Raw genomic sequence first — 14,035 nt, 5'->3', positions numbered from 1 at the left:
CTTACTATGTGCAGAGTACTTGGGAGAGTGCAATATTATCCATGCCACAGTTAATTGCCTTTTGCTCTATTCACGAATGTTCACTTTACTGAGCAACTCCAAGTGACATCATCATCGTTATTTATTGAGCCTTTACTGTGTGCAGTGCACTTGGGATAGTGCAATATAATAAGGTTCCAAGGCAATGTAAGAAGCAAGGGAAACTTTGCCAAAAAGAGAAAGGAATTTAAATACTTTGATACTTACTCCAGCCCCACAACATTTATATACATTTCCTTATACTCTCCTATTTCCCCTTGCATTAATTTATTTTAATGTCCGTCTCTTCCTCTAACATGTAAGGTCTTTAACGGCAGGGATTATTATATCATATATATTACATGATATTGTATTGTTATATTATACTGTTCCAAGTGCTTAATACAGTGCTCTGCACAGAAGTATGTGCTCAAAAAATACCACTGATTGACTGAAAAGGGGGGTAGGGGAAAAGATAAGAACAAAGGAGATGGAAGAAAGGGAAGGAAAAGGAGGGGGGAAAGAAGACTGTCTCTAGCCTGATTGTTTTTATCTGCTGCAGCGCTTAGTACAGTGCCTGGTTCATAGTAAGTGTGTAACAAATACCGCAATATTATTAGTAAGGGGAAAAGAACAGAGAATAAAAGAGAAAGGAAAAGATATTCACTAATAATGTCTCGAACTCTTCCTCCTCATGAGTGAGGCTTTGAGTGATTCCAGCTGCCCTCTCTTCCTCCCTTCAAAGCCCTACTGAGAAGAGCTCACCTCCTCCAAGAGGCCTTCCCAGACTGAGCCCCCTTTTCCCTCTCCTCCTCCCCAACCCCCCACCCTACCTCCTTCCCCTCCCCACAGCACTCGTATGTATATTTGTACAGATTTATTACTCTATTTCTTATACTTGTACATATTTACTATTCTATTTATTTTGTTAATGATGTGCATATAGCTTTAATTCTATTTGTTCTGTTGATTTTGACACCTGTCCACGTTTTGCTTTGTTGTCACTCTCCCCCTTCTAGACTGTGAGCCTGTTGTTGTGTAGGGACCGTCTCTATATGTTGCTGACTAGTACTTCCCAAGCACTTAGTACAGTCCTCTGCACACAGTAAGCACTCAATAAATACGATTGAATGAATGAATCAGTCAATCTTACTTATTGAGTGCTTACTGTGTGCACAACATTGTACTAAGCACTTAGGAGAGTACAATATAACACTAAATAGACACATTCCCTGCCCACAGCAAGCATATAGTCTTTATGGGGAGACAGACATTAATATAAATGAATTATTTATTTGTACATAACTGCTTTGGAGCTGGGAGGGGGATGAATAAAGGAAGCAAGTCAGGGTGACTCAGAAGGGTGTGGGAGAAGAGGAAAGGACAATTTAGTCAGGAAAGGCCTCTTGGAGCTGTGCCTTTAGTAAGGTTTTCCAGCAACACCACTGTTGATAATTTTATGGTCCTCCAGTATCTAATGCCCAGGCCCCACGAGGAGTCATTCCCCCACCTCACTGCTGCCTGATTCTCCTAGACAGCCTTGGGCATATAGCAGTAGTGGACTTGGGTCAGAGTCCAACCTCCCATAGGGCAACATAGTCCTGGCACAGCTCTCCAGCTGTGTCTGCTGCCCCTCTGCCAGTCATCCGGCTTCATTACTACAGCTGGCGATCCTGGCTCCAAACTGGTCCAGCTACCATGTTTCAAACTCTGGCTTGTACATTCCCGCTGGAAGCTGCAGGCAACTAGCTGTCTATTCCAGCCCTCAGCCGGATTATGATTTTCCTCCATCATCAGTAGCAAACTTCTAAAATAGGAGAAAAAGATAGTGGGGTGTGTGAGCCCAAACATGAAATACAAATGCCGACTTGAGAAAGGGCTTAAATAACAGCCATTTAGGAACTCCCTTGGGAGAGGCATTATGGATACTCCAAATTGATGTAATTGGATGTGGTCTAGTCAAAATCTAGATCTATGTTTTTCGTGACACGGTTGAAATGTTCTTTCTGAGGCGTGCTCTCCAATCCATTTACTTTGGTGTGTGTCAATGCTCCATAGTCAAACTGATCGTGTTTTACTCTTCAATAAAACAATTTCATTATGCTTCAACTGTTGGAGTCTTTTGAATCAAACCAAGATTCAAGGGAATTCTGAAGCTAAAAGAGGGAAACAGGTAATGCCAAGAAAAATGACATTGATTTGGCCAGTGGACTCTTTTTCCCTTTGTAGTTAAATTGAAAAGAGCTTTGTATCATAACCAAACTGTTCTTTCTGCATTAGCTTTCAGCAGAGCCACAAAGTTACCTAAAAGAAGTCTTTTTACCATAGAAATCATTGATAACACAAATGCTCCTCAATAGTAACTTGTATATGAATTACAAGTCTGGAAAGTGTCCACAGTCATCCCTGAGCCCTGAATACATTTTAATAATAATAATGGTGGTATTTAAGTGCTATGTGCCCAGCACTGTTCTAAGCACTGGGATAGATACAAGGTAATCATGTTGTCCCACGTGGGTCTCGCAGTCTTCATCCCCATTTTACAGATGAGGTAACTGAGGCACAGAAAGGTTAACTGACTTGCCCAAGGTCACACAGCTGACAAGTGGCAGAGCTGGGATTAGAACCCACAACTTCTGACTCCCAAGCCTGGGCTCTTTCCACTAAGCCACACTGCTTTTATTTCATCTGCACTGAATTCTAGCCACCCAGAAACTGTTATTGGAAAAGTAAAGATGAAATATGAAATTTTTCTTTAAAGCCTAATGCATTCAGTAGTTTGATAAGCTACATTTTTTTCTCAGACATACTCAAGTCTAAGACTCCTTTAGTGATTCATTATTTGAAAGACCTCCAACTTTTTGCAATAGGTACAGTAAGTCAGTCATATTTATTGAACACTTACTGTGTGCAGAACACTGTACTAAGCACTTGGGAGTATGATATAACAACATAACAGACACATTCCCTGCCCACAACAAGCTTACAGTTTAAAGGGGGAGGCATACATTAATATAGATAAATAAATTACGGATATGTACATAAGTGCTATGGGGGGATGAATAAAGGGAGCAAGTCAGGGTGACAGAAGGGAGTGGGAGAAGAGGAAAGGAGGACTTAGTCAGGGAGGATAATAATAATAATAATAATATAATAATAATAATAATAATAACAATAATAATAAGATCTCTTGGAGGAACTGTCCCTTCAATAATGGCACATAATTGATAATTACTCTGTCTAATATGAGAAGGGAGGCTGTTCCAGGCCAAAGGCAGGATATGGGTGAGAGGTCGGTGGCAGCAAGATAGGCAAGATCGAGGTACAGTGAGAAGGTTAGCATTAGATGATTGAAGTGCGGGGGCTGGATTGTAGTAGCAAAGTAGCAAGGTGAGACAGAGAGGGGACAAGGAGATTTAGTGCTTTAAAGCCAATTGTGAGGAATTTCTGTTTAATGTGGAGGTGGATGGGCAAATCCTGGAGGTTCTTGAGGAGGGGGAAGAATGGCCTGAGGTACAGCAGACTGTAAGTATAATATGCATGTCAATTTCACACATTGTGTCTTCTAAGCTCACCACTGGAGAAAATACTTCTATTTTCACAGTGGAGCTAGTCAGGAAGTACTATGAAAGCTCTTCTTGACACTCTACCTCTATTTTGGTGCATTTCCTCATCTTCTATGCACCAGTTAATAAATTGATGGTATTTATAGGGTGCTTACTGTGTGCAGAGCACTGTACTAAGCCCTTGGGAGAGTGCAGTTCAACAGTGTTGATAGACAGGTTGCCTCCCCACGAGGAGCTTACAGTCTAGGAACACTTAGGGCAATTCACATATGCCAGCATACCTTCCGAACTCTAAAGTCCAATACTGTGGGGGCAAAAATCACAATTTGGCAGGACATTAGGCAAGGAGATTGAACATAAGTCCTGCTAAGGAATCAAAGGCCTGGGAAAAAAAATCAGCAAAATCTCAGACCATGAGAAAACAACAGTCCATTGACACAATGTAGTAAGGGCCTAACAAATGGATTCAGGGCTAGAGAGTTCAAATCCAGAAAAAAATAGTTTCAGTCAACAAGTGGTATTTATTGAGCACATTGTGTGCGGACCACTGTACTATGTGCTTGGGAGAGCATAATGTAAAAGAGAAAGTATAGACCATCTCTGCCCACAAGGAGCTTACAGACTGGAACGGAAAACATATTAAAATAAATTGTAAATAAATTTGTATATATTCATTCATTCAATCGTATTTATTGAGCACTTACTGTGTGCAGAGCACTGTACTGAGCGGTTGGGAAGTACAAGTTGGCAACATATAGAGATGGTCCCTACCCAACAACGGGCTCACAGTCTAGAAGGGGGAGACAGACAACAAAACAAAACATGTAGACAGGTGTCAAAGTCATCAGAACAAATAGAATTAAAGCCATACGCACATAATTAACAAAATAAATAGAATAGTAAATCTGTACAAGTAAAATAGAGTAATAAATCTGTACAAATATATGTACAAGTGTTGTGGGGCGGGGAAGGAGGTAGGGCAGGGGGGATGGGGAGAAGGAGAGGAAAAAGGGGGCTCAGTCAGGGAAGGCCTCTTGGAAGAGGTGAGCTCTCAATAAAGCTTTGAAGGGAGGAAGAGAGCTAGCTTGGCGGATGTGCGGAGGGAGGGCATTCCAGACCAGGGGAAGGACGTGGGCCGGGGGTTGATGGCGGGACAGGTGAGAACAAGGTACAGTGAGGAGGTTAGCAGCAGAGGAGCGGAGGGTGCGGGCTGGGCAGTAGAAGGAGAGAAGGGAGGTGAGTTAGGAGTGGGTGAGGTGATGGAGAGCCTTGAAGCCAAGAATGAGGAGTACAGTACATGTGCGCTGTGGGGCTGGGGGAGGGGTGAATATCTAAGTGCTTAAGGAGAGCAGACCCACATACATAAGCAAAGTATATGGTAGGGTTTAGACAGGGAAGTGAGGGCTTAGGTGGGGAAGGCCTCACGGAGGGAATGTAATTATAGTTAAGGCTTTGAAGAGATTGTCTGATAGATGGAGAGGGAATTCCAAGTCAGAAGGGGGTTGTGGGTAAGGGATTAGTAGTGAGAAAGATGAGATTGAATCCCAGTGAAAAGGTTGGTTTTAGAGTAATAAAGTTGTGGATCACTGAGGTAAGGTAGGAAGAGAGCTTTGAAACCAACGGTAAGGAATTTTGTTTGATTAAGAGATGGATGGGCAAGCATTAAAGGTTTTTGAGGAGTGGGGAGATGTGGGACTGATGAGTTTTTTTTAGAAAAATGATCAAGGAAGAGTGAAATATGGACTGGAGAGGAGAGACAGTGGAGGCAGGGTGAGCAGTAAGAGGCTGATGCAACAGTGAAGGCAGGAAATAATAAGTGCTTGGATCAGCATGATTACAGTTTGGATGGAGAGGTAGAGGTGGATTCTAGAGATGTTGAGAAGGTAGAACTGACGGGATTTGGTGAAATATGTGCGTTGAATGATAAGGATGAGGTGAGAATAATGCCAAGCTTATGGACTTGTGAGACAAGGAGAACAAAATGTCTACGATAGTGGGAAAGTTGTCAGAAGGACAAAGTTTGGGTGGGAAGATAAGGAGTTCAGTTTTAGACATGTGAAATTTGAGGTGGTAGAGGGATATCCAAGAAAGATGTCTCAAAGACAGGAGAAGATGCAAGACTGAAGAGGAAAAAAAGAGGTCAGGGCTGGAATTGGGAGTGTGAGCAACAGGTTAGCAGTGAGAAAGATGACATGATGATAATGATAATAATAATAATAATGGTATTTTTAAGCACTCACTAGGTGCCGAGCCCTGTTCTAAGTGTTGGGATAGATACAAGATTATCAGGTTGTCCCACACTGGGGCTCATAGTATTAATCCCCATTTTACAGATGAGGTAACTGAGGCACAGAGAAGTTGTGACTTGTCCAAAGTCACACAGCTGACAAGTGGCAGATGCGGAATTAGAACCCAGGACCTCTGACTCCCAAGGCTGGAGTCTTTCCACTAAGCCATGCTGCTTCCCCAAGAAGAGGTGAAGATGCTGGGGATCAAGGTACAGTGAGTAGGTTGCTGTTAGAGGAGTGAAGTCTGCAGGCAGTACACTTGGCAGTAGGAGAGGAGTGAGGTTAGCTATTAGGGTAAGGGTTGATTAATGCCTTAAAGCCAATGGGAAAAAGATACTGCTTGTTGTGAGATGAATGACCAAACATTGGAGGTTTTAGAGGGTGAAGAGAATAATTTTTAAGAAAACAACCTGTTGCCTAGTACACCATAAATTCCTGTGCTTCCTGTGCTCCCAACTTAATAGTATATTCCCAAATGCCTCGTACATTGCACTGCATGTGATAGGCATTCAAATATGGATGATGATGTGAGGCTGCTATTTACCAAGAAACAGGGAGCATTTTCCTGTCAAAAGTCTCAGGATTCCAGGATCGAATTGTATTCACTTAATTTACAAGTCCAAATGCATTTCTTGTCAGATAACAAGTCTGATCCCTTCTACTGGGTCGACATTGGGATTCATTTTGCTACTCCAAATTACCCCTATTTGGTTCATATGCAATTGGTTCTCTATTTTCATCGTTATAATTAGTTTAAAAATAATTCTTTAGAAAGGGTCATTACGAAAATCTCCTCTCAAGAAGATATCTTCAATGACAATGACAATGAAAATCTTCAGAAAAAACCTCTCAAGAATAGTTTCAGAAAATTCTGCACTATGCAGGGTTAGTTTAGAATATCTAATTAATATGGATTACTCACAGAGGTCAAGAGGAGAGCAGTGAAGAACTTGATCTGAGCTTATTTCAAAATTGAAGCTCACTTAGGTTAAAAAAGATGATATGATTTGTGAAATAGGAAGAAAGTCCTTGTTGAAGTAATGCTAATACTTTGACACTCTCTAATTATGATGTTAATTGAAAGACCATAGGCAGAGTAGACATAAGATACTTTGGAGTTTGCTGTCACTAAGGGGAACCCCTATGTGAAAAGGATTTATTACACCCAAGAAAAATACAAATGTCAGAATGGCAGCAATTTCCCGGAAAAGTTCTTAATTGGCTAGCAGCAGAAAAAAAAAGTTTTTTTGAGCTTTGATTAAAAAAACCCAACAAGATCTTGTTGGCTGAAATGGGTCTTTGATAGCAGACAATCGATCTTACTCCTAGGATGAAAAAAAAGAAAAGGATAAAGCTCGACAGGCTCTGGGCAGCATCATTATTTCACCTGAGCAGGAATTAACAGATGAGGGGGGCACACACTTCTAAAAGGAAAGAAAAAAAGCCCCAAACACTCTTTATTACTCTCTGATCTTTGGGATTTGTCAGCAGCACTGATAGTTCTTTCCACAAAAAATGATTTAACAGTTTGAAAGTTGTTTGTGAGTAATTTTACCCTTTTTCCCCCCTTGAAAAGTGGATAACTACTTTGACACCAGCCGTATCTCAGGCTGTAAGTGGAATTCTCTGGTGATTCTTCCATTGTTTTCTTATCGGTACAAGATTGAGTCGAGCAGTGAGTTGGTCCCGTGTCATTCAATTGGAAAGACAGAAGGATTGTTTCAGCTTCCCATTAGGCTGAGTAATTGCTTTCCCATGCATTCCAGATAAACAAAGAGGGGTTAGGGTATGCTCAAGATGGAAATCAATCACCTTATCAAATAGGAAGCTGAATTGATGTGCAGGTTCTTGGGGTTAGGCAGATGGAACTGATAAATCAGATGATAAATATCCATTTGCTAAAGAATGATTTGACCCTATTTACATAAATATCCTGTACAATAGAACCTACTCTACCACAATGTACATACAGCTACATGCTTTGTCACAGTGACAGTCCTTAGATCATTCCAAGAATGTAATTAATTTACAGGTATACCTCAGAAACCCTTCTCAAAAATTATCTCTTACTTTCACATGCTAACACAACTATTTAAAGCTGGACAATCCTTCAGGCAACATGACACACTAGAGGTTTAAAGTTGCAGACAGATTTCAAGGATGAGGTGCTCCCCCAATCATTATTTCTTGTGTTATATAAGCTGTTGATCTACTCCTTGGCTCCAATTGCCACAGCATTCCACCCCTTCCACCCCTCACCTTCTCTTTCCCTGAAGCCCAAGTACTCTTTACCAACCATGACACTTGGGGGTTGTTCTTATCTACTGCCTCCTCTGTCCCACATCCAGTAATCTGGGAAATTTTGACCCCTTTCTCATCTACACTGATCCTCAAGGACTTCAACATCCATGGCGACATTTTTGATAACTCCCAGCATAGGCTAGTGGAGAGAGCCTGGTTCTGGGAGTCTGAGGACCTGGGCACTAAACCCTGCTACATCACTTGTCTGCAATGTGACCTTGGGCAAGACACTTAACTTCTCTGTACCTCAGTTTCTTCATCTGTAAAATGGGCATTAAAATTATGAACCCCATGTGGGACTTGGATGTGTCCAACCTAATTATCTTATATCCACCTAGCACATATTATAGTACCTGGCACATAGTAAACACTTAAATGCTGTTATTATTATTATTCCCCTGCTGCTGGCTTTCTCTGCCTCTTCAACTTCCCTAACTTTCTCATTCATTCAATCGTATTTATTGAGAGCTTACTGTGTGCAGAGCACTGTACTTCATTCCACCGCACCCATTCATCAAGTTTGGTATATACTGGATCTCATCCTCACTAGTCATTTTTTTTTAATGGCATTTGTTGAGCACTTATTTTGTGCCAGACACTGTACTAAGCACTGGGGTAGATACAAGCTAATCATATTGGACACAGTGCCTGTCCCACATGGGGCTCACAGTCTTAATCCCAGTTTTACAGCTGAGCCAACAGGCACGGAGAAATTAAATGATTAGTCCTAGGTTACACGGCATACAACTGACAGAGCTGGGATTAGAAGCCAGGTCCTTCCGATTTCCAGGCCTGTGCTCTATCCACTAGGCCATACTACTTCTAGTCATTGTACCATTTCTAGCCTCATCAATTCAGAAATCCAATCTCTGTCCACAACCTCTTAATTAACCTGCTCTCTCTCTCCCACATCTCCTTTCTTCCAGACTATGCCCTTAATAGTAATAATAATAATTGTGGTATTTGTTAAGTGCTTACTATATGCCAGACACTGTACTTAACACTGGGGTAGATACAAGCTAATCAGGTTGGATAAGGTCCCTGTCCTACATGGCGTTCAGTCTTAATATTCATTTTACAAATGAGGTAATTGAGGCACAGAGAAGTAAAGTGACTTGCCCATGGTCATACAGCAGATGAGTGGTTGAGCCGGGATTAGAACCCAGGTCCTTTTCACTCCCAGGCTCGTGCTCTACCCACTAGACCATGCTGCTTCACTGATTACCCTTCCAATCAATCAATGGTATTTATTGAGTGCTTACAGTGTGCAGAGGACTGTGCTAAACTCTTGGGAAAGTACAATACATTCGAATTTGTGGATGCAATTTCTGCCCACAGGAATTTGTCTTTGGAAGGCGCTTACATTTCCAGGACCACAGGGATCTCTGATCTCTAGATGCTCCCCTCCAATGATCCCAGGCCATCTTGCTCTATTTAGTCTAAGTGTCCCTATCCAATCTCCCCTCTCAATGCACGAATACATGCCTTCAACTCTGCCCTCTCTGCCAAACTCTACTGTCTTAACCCAGCTCCTTCACTGATCTCACCACAAAACTTCAGGCCTGATCATCAGTGTCCCTCATTCAACTCTCATGCCGATTGAGCTCACCAAATATTCCAGAACTTTTACTCCACCTCAAAGCCCCTAGGACCCCTCCCAAAATAATAATTAATAATGATGATAATAATTATAGTACTTAAATACTTACTATGTGCCAATCACTTTTCTAAGCATTGGATTGGACACAGTTCCTGTCCCACATGGGTCTAACACTCTTATCCCCATTTTACAGATGAGGAAACTGAGGCACAGAGAAGATAAGTGATTTGCCTTAGGTCACACAGCAGATAAGAGGTGGAGCCGGGATTAAAACTCACGTCTTCTGACTCCGAGCCCGTGCTCTATCCACTAAGCTATGCTGCCTCCAATCATTTCCCTCAGATCTTGCCAACTACTTTGTTGACAAAATGGGAATCATTAAGCATGAGCCCCCCCAGGTCTCCTCCTCTCTCCAGCTCCATTCCTCACCCACATCTCTTTCATCTTTCTTGGTCATTGCTAAAGAAGAGTACTCCCATATATTTTCTAAACTCACCCTCTCCACCAGTGTCTCTGACCCAGTCCCTTTTAAATACACTTCCACTGGCTTTCCCTCTACCTCCAAACTCTTAATTGTGGGAGTCCTTCAAGGTACTTCTGTGCATGTCTCTGAAAACAACACTGCTAGCCCTGTCCTTTCTCCTCTGCAATCTCACATTTCCTACTGTCTCCAGGACCCCTCCATATGGAAGTACCATCGGCATCTCAAGTCAGTGGGTGGGATATCCAAAAATTAACTCCTCTTCTTTCCTCTTAAAATCCTCTCTTCCCCCTGACTTTTCCATCACTGTTAAAACCACCACAATTCTCTCCTTTTCTCAAGCCTGTTACCTTGTAATTATTCTTGAAGAATCCATCAACCCCATATTCAATCTAACCAACAAATCCTGTTATTTCTTTCTTTACCAAATTTTGAAGATCCACCCTTTCTTCTCCATCTAAATGGCCATCACACTGGTGTAGGAACGTGTCCTACCAAGGTTTGACTACTGCATCAGTTCCCTCACCGACCACCCTGTTTCCAGTCTCTCCTCCTCTACAGTCCATACTTCACACTGCAGTTTAACTCATTTTTCTAAAAGATCATTCTGTGTTCATAATACTGATAGTAATAATTATTATGATACTTGTTAAACATTTTTGTGACAAGCACAGTATTTAGCGCTGGGGTAGGTACAAGTTAATCAGGTTGGACACAATCCCTGACCCACAATGGGTTTACCTCTTAATCTCCATTTTACAGAAGAGGTAACAGGCATGGAGAAGTGAAACGACTGGTGGCTTGGGACTGCTTTACCATTACAGCAGACATGTGGCAGAGCTAGGATTCGAACCCAGACCCTTCTGCCTCGCTCTAACCACTAAGCATGCTGCTTCTCAAAAAAATAAAGACTAAAACAAAAACAAACAAAATAAACTATGTGCCAGTCACTATACCAAACACTGGGGTGGATACAAGAAGATTGGGTTGGACACAATCCCCATTCCACTTGGGGCTCACAGTCTTAATCCCCATTTCACATATGAGGTAACTGAGGAACAGAGAAGTTAAGTGACTTACCCAAGGTCACACAACAGACAAGTGGAGATTAGAACCCATGATCTTCTGACTCCCAGTTCTATCCACTATTCCATGCTGCTTCCCCATCTGCTCACCTGTTAGTGGCTGCCCATTCCCATCCAGATTAAGCTGGAATTCCTGACTTTTGACTTTAGTCCAGTCTTAGACCATTTAAGACCTGCTACTGCCCTTGCTCTTGGCCTCATCCTGCTCCTTCTTCTTTCCACAAACTCTTGTCCCCATCCTTCCTTCGTGATTCTGAAGAGCTGCCAAGCTGGTGGCAGCCTCCAGGGTGAGCAGACATTCCCCTCTGTGAAGGGACAGGAGCTTGTTTCCTGGTCCTGATGATACAGGGTGGAGCAGCCTGGTTATGTCCCCACTTGGGGCCTCCCACCTGGTCAGAGGCCTCAGACATTTCTCCAGTCCTCCCGGAGCTCCTAAGGCAAGGGACAAGTTAGCTGCCATTCTAGATGGTTGGTGCTTGTCCTCTCCCCCACCCAGGGAGGCCTGTATGAGCTGAATGTTACTGACAGACACTCCAGGCAGGGTTGCCTGTGGCCAAGTCCCACTGCCTCCCTGCCCTGCCCCAGGTAGAGATGGGTCAGATGGCACCCATTGGCTCTGAGCTGTCTGGCTCAGTTCTGGGGTAGGTCTGGTGGTGGTGCCATGTTTAGTAGCAGCGCTGCACATTATAGGGTATTTAGTGGGGACCCTCACTTGGGTGAAGGCTCCAATTGGCGGTTTTAGACACCTTGCCCCACCTCCCCAGCCCGAGAGCCACATTTGCCTCTAAAAAGAGCCAGGTTTTATTTCAGAACTATTCATTCATTCAGTCAACTGTACTTGTTGAGCACTTACTGTATGCAGACCACTGTATTAAGCGCTTTGAAAGTATAAATCGGCAACAAAGTGTTTGCAGACTCTTTTTTAAAAATAATATTTGGTAAAGGCTATGTGCCAAGCACTGTGCTGAGCTCAGGGGTAGACACAAGCTAATCAGGCTGGACACAGTCCATGTCCCACATGGGGCTCACAGTCTTAATTTCCATTTTACAGATGAGGTGTTTGTTAAGAATTTTCTATGTGCCAGGCACTGTACAAAGCACTGGAGTGGGTTAAAGAAAATTGGGTTGGACACTGTCCCTGTCCCATATGTGCCCATATTTCACTTCTGGTGTGAAAGCATCTTGGGTTGTATTACTACTAATAATTATTTTGGTATTTGTTAGGTTATAATTTTACGAAGCACTGACTTTATTAAGAGCTGGGGTAGATATAAGACAACTCGGACACATTCCCTTGTCCTACATGGGTACTCAGTCTAAGTAGAAGAGAGTAGAATTTAAAGAGTAATTATGGTATTTGTTAAGTGCTTACTATGTGCAAGGGACTGTACTAATTGCTGGGGTGGGTACAAGCTAGCCAGATCACCACTCTCCTCATCTTCAAACTCTAATATCACATTTTCCTCAAAGAGTCATCTGAGTAAGCTTCAATTTTCCCTAACCCCTCTCCACCCTGCATAGACTATAAACTTGGATCTGTACCCTTTAAGCATTTGTTATTCACCCCACCCTCAGCCCTACAGCCCTGATGTACATATCCATCTATAATTTATTTTAGTGTCTGAGTCTCCCTCTAGAATGTAAGGCAGGGAATGTATCTACCAACTTTGTTGTATTGTACTCTCCCAAGAGCTGAGTACAGTGATCTGCACAGAGTAAACTTTGACTATATACTATTGATTGATTGATTACAATGAAAACAAATCCAGTCTGGTTTCTCTGGAGTTAGACCTATCGTCTCAGGACCCTCTATACTCTATAGATGTCCTGGAGCTCCTGTTCCTCTGATCCTTTCCCTGCTACTTTCGAGGCAGCCCAGGTTCCAGTATCGCCCTCTCCAAGTAGTTTGGTCACTGGCTATCCTTTTTCCCCCTCCGGACAGGAGCCTCACTGCTCTAGGTCCCAAATGTTGGACCCCAAACATCCAGGGTGTCCAAACCCAGATCTGGATCCTTTCCAATCTCACCTGTGCCCTACGTCCATTCAGGGTCCTCAGCAAGCGCTTTCTCTATGTCCTGCTCTGCCAGATAAAAAAACTCGCTAAACTCACCTCAAGATGGCCAAGGGTCTTCTCCCACTGCCTGGGCACCCTATTTCCTTTCCGATCCACCTCTCTGAGTGGTTCAGGTACATCCTTGCACTTTCCTTTGGGAGGAGCACCATGGAGTGACTCTCTTGGCTTCCTCCTCCCTCTAAGTGTGAGGGTCAGTGGAACTTGCATTTGCTCAAGTTCACATCAGAAACAAGAGGCAGAGCCAGGATTAGAACTTTGGTCCTCTGATTCCTCAGATCTCTTCTCTTCCCACAAGGCTGTACTGCTTGAACTCTGCCCTTGAGAGCTTTGGTTGGAGGAATTGCCAAACTGAATCTGATTCCTAAGCAGCACACAGGAAGGGACAGAAAGAGGGAGGGATAGGGTTAATCCCACACCACAGATGCAAACAAAATCAAAGATTCTCAATTATGCAAGCATCTTCTTTTCCCCACCCCCGTCCTTTGGTCTGCCGAATTATGTCCAAAAGACAGAAACTTTAATGAGGTTCTTATCTGATCTGATATTTAATAATCATTTGTCACCTTCACTACTATGGCTCTGATTCTTCAGACTTGGGAAAATGACAACTGGACATATCTTC

This window comes from Tachyglossus aculeatus, chromosome 4 (genome assembly GCF_015852505.1).
Source record: "Tachyglossus aculeatus isolate mTacAcu1 chromosome 4, mTacAcu1.pri, whole genome shotgun sequence".
NCBI lineage: Eukaryota > Metazoa > Chordata > Mammalia > Monotremata > Tachyglossidae > Tachyglossus > Tachyglossus aculeatus.
Note: the sequence above shows the minus strand (reverse complement) of the source record.